The sequence below is a fragment of the Anopheles arabiensis genome, chromosome 2, assembly GCF_016920715.1.
Source record: "Anopheles arabiensis isolate DONGOLA chromosome 2, AaraD3, whole genome shotgun sequence".
NCBI classification, from domain to species: Eukaryota; Metazoa; Arthropoda; class Insecta; order Diptera; family Culicidae; genus Anopheles; species Anopheles arabiensis.
The window spans coordinates 60,534,210-60,537,867 of record NC_053517.1 but is presented as its reverse complement, the minus strand read 5'-3'; the positions used below and the strand labels follow the sequence as shown (position 1 = coordinate 60,537,867).

Here is a 3,658-nt window from a genome sequence, read left to right as displayed (position 1 = left end):
CGTTAGCGCTCCATCGACATATGTTTTTTGTTGTTCTTTTTAGAAAATTGCTCTAACGGAACAGCTTATCCCGGCCTTTCTCGGGTTTAGTTGCTGTTGCTTGACCGCGACGATTGACACCAGAGCTTGCTATGGTCGTATTGTCGTCGTGTAATCGTGTTATTGCTGTTAACGCGCTTTGTTTATATCTATTAAGATGCAACAGCATTATTTATTTTCCGGAATATGGTTAGCGTTGTTCCTCCTAATAAGACGGAATACGTTTGAAATTAGCACCTGTGTCAATCGTCCAACGGTTGGCAATAAAGTACAATAAATGATAGGAGCAAAAACGCGATGGCTGTTAGTGATTTACGAAATGAAACCAACAGCCATTTTACATTTTTTATCTTAAACAAGTCCTATCTTAACCCCTGAAAACTACCAAAGCTACAATTTTTCATTTCATTTGTCATTCATCATTCTATTTAGAAAAGAATAGATGAAAGGTGTAATATAGTATCAATAGGACATTACAATTAATAAAAATGGAAAAGCAATGTGTTTATCAATAAATAATATGTAATATATATACAGCAACTATAAATAGGTAGAGCAATTTAACTAAATAAATTTATTTTTATTTATTCCTTCTATGGCAGCTTGTTTTAAGATTTCCCTGCATGTTTACTCTTGCCGGTGCATGTGTCAGTTTTCTTTTTAAATATTCTTTATCATATTCTATATCTACGTCTATTCCCACGTGGTTTGTGGCGATAGACTGCACTGTATTTGGGTAGCTACTAAAAGCTATTTTTTTCTGACGATCCTTCCCAGGTACACCGTGCAAGAAAAGTCCCATCAAACAACACGTCTAAAGCCTCATGCATCCTGTTGTTGGCATCCTAGCTGCTGATATCTGCATCTATCATTTAAGTATAACTGCCAAATGCAAAATCATCTCCAGCTATTTTTGCTTCAAATGCATCAAACTTTTGTTAATTTTCGATTTTTTCTATTGCTAAACTCTGCGCATTTCTTCTTATACCCTTCATAGGATTCAGTATTGTGGACTGCTCATTTGAAATCACCATTATCTGTGCGCTGCGTGCATCTATTTTCATTAACAGCATCCGACAACGAAGGCAGCAGCTTCCAGAATGCTCTGTAGAAGTAATTGAAAAGACTGCTTGATTTGCTCCTGCTGCAGTCTGGTGTTCATCGTCGGTGATCATCATTATTAGTGACGAAGGCAGCACAGGTTCGTACACCGGAAACGTAGCAGAACTCGTTGACGGTTTCTGATCACTTTTCCTGGTTATATTTTTAGGCAAATTTATCACAACAGGACCAGTTGCTCGTTCAGTCGTTATGTACGTTATGCGCTTGTCGATGGCACTTAATTACCACCATCAACTATCTTGCCTGGCGGACGGATCTGGCTAGGAACACAGGTAAAAAATTGCTCAGATATAGCAGTACTCGTTGATGGTTTTTGAACATTAACGCTGATCATTTTGGCTGGTGTACGGCTCACAATACAAACAGATCCTCTAGGAGCCGCTATCACCGATGCAGAAGCACTGGTGGGTAATTGTTGTCTTACAACAGCGGACATCATATCACGCTGATTCTTCGGAGCATGAACTTCGACAAGCGATGCAATCGATGGTACTGCAGAACCCGCCAATGCCTGTTGTCTACCGATCTTCATGCCTGATTCCTGCGGTAGAGCATCAGCAACCGGTACCACTGATGGCGCAGCAGTACTAGTTGACGGTTGCTGTCCATGTTGCTGGCCTAACGGACGGAATGGTGCAAGAACATCAGGTAATGTGGACCGATGATGATTATCATCACCGTCATTCGAGACCAGCGCTGACACTTCATCCGTTACCTTCAGCTGTTCATCAACACGGACTGGCATTCTTTGTTGACTCGCGCTTACCGGCCACTGAAACCACCGAAGGCACTGCACTTGTTGTCGGAAGTTGTCCAACAACACGGACCGGCAATCTGGGGGGACGGATAGCACGAGGAATGGCAACCGGAACCACCGATGGCACTGCACTTGTCGTCGGAAGTTGTCCAACAACACGGACTGGTACATCTGACTGACGAAGCTACTTATCACATACCCGCGTTTTATGTCCCCATTCTTGGTGTTTCCGGGTTACTCGCCATCGCGCTGTAGTCGGATCATACTGCACCTGTCCTGCTTCGATTAATGCCTCCCCAAAGACAAAATTAGAGCACGCGTTCCTATTCCTCATCCTCCGGCGCTGTCTGGAGAATGTGGGAGTCACTGCTCTATAAAAACCACCGGACTACCACAAACTGGAAACAGCGGAAAACCCCGTGGGTCACCGGCCACCATGCTAAATTGAAGCAAAGTTGAAGTAAGTCTGACAGTATCTAAAGTAATAGAAAGACTGTTTGATAAATTAACATTGTTTTATTTTTCATTTCAGCTAATCTGCCGTGCGAAATAGCAAAAAAAATATTTCATTTTAATGTTTTATTAAGCTAAACTGACATTATATTTTTAATCTAAAACGTTTTGCTGTGTTTTTTTCTCATCGCGTTTAGGCGTCGTGTATCAGATTGCAACTGCTAATAATTTCGTCGTCTGAGGCGGACTGTTATGGAGGTACCAAATCTTCAGTGATGATGAATGCGTTCACGTTTCTACGAGCCGGTAATTGGCGGTATTCAGATTATCGTCTTACTGTTAGCTTACCTAAGCTACCGAAATTAGCGACAGTGTAAAATGTAAGAGAAAGACAAATTGACGATATAATTAAAATTAATGGTTTACATGGATTGCGTTCCACTAACAATATTTTTCTCTTATATTGTCTATTTCAGCTGTGCTGTAAGAATTACGAATGGTCGTGGTAGACGCGTTAGGATTGCAAGGCGATAATTGCGCTCTGAAAATGCTAGCACAGATGTTTGGGCCACAAAGGTGACGTTCCGAGATTGTAAAAACATGCCGGGCCCACAGGTACGGAACAACCGCGCCCAAATCTATGGCATAGCATTGGGTGTTAGCTCGTCCGCTAGCACCGGTTACACTGGTGCGGGTAGGAAGCGTGCAAATGAAAAAAAAATATGTAAAAATGTCCCCCTTATTCCTTTGTACATACAAGAAACGATCACGAACGATCAGCATGAAATGCACATGACTGATATTATTCTTCTTTCTTTAGTTTCAGATAAGCCGTTCTCATCATAGCCGTACCATGTACGGTCGGCTAGTTACACTTCATCACGAAGGACAATCACATCTAGGTGACGGAATGCTGCCAAAACGATGAAGCTGGCTTAGTCCTCGATGACGACGCAACTCCTGTACGTTCGTCGTCATACTATCATTTTAACTGGAGGCATGTTTGTTTAGGCGGCTACAACAAATTGTTTGAACATGTTCAATGAAACAAACATGTTGTTTTCGCTTCTCACAATTATTGGTAATGTATTGCATTCTCTACGCTTTATTTATATGAAACGCAAATAACTTTCTTTACTTATTCTATATTTTATTTTTTAATTTAATTACAGATGAATGCTGGAAATCTCCGTGATAGCCGTTTTCTTGCGCTGAATTAGGTTTGTATGAAAATTAGTGTATTTTTAGAATATTTAATTATCAATAAAATAACGGTCAATTTGAAAA

At 40.9% G+C, this 3,658-nt stretch overlaps 1 long non-coding RNA gene across 4 annotated transcripts; it reads left to right on the top strand.

Annotated features, from left to right (window-relative positions):
- The first annotated feature begins 8 nt into the window (after window positions 1–8).
- Window positions 9–3,658, top strand: LOC120905977. 4 transcript variants are annotated; one of them, XR_005739972.1, is made up of 10 exons: window positions 9–915; window positions 1,037–1,240; window positions 1,310–1,433; window positions 1,528–1,809; window positions 1,883–2,378; window positions 2,451–2,460; window positions 2,569–2,751; window positions 2,848–2,986; window positions 3,192–3,452; window positions 3,544–3,658. It is a non-coding gene; the product is annotated as an uncharacterized LOC120905977 (long non-coding RNA). The 4 variants fall into 4 exon arrangements; XR_005739970.1 differs by having other exon boundaries at window positions 9–1,240; XR_005739973.1 differs by lacking the exon at window positions 2,451–2,460 and having other exon boundaries at window positions 9–1,240; window positions 1,883–2,083.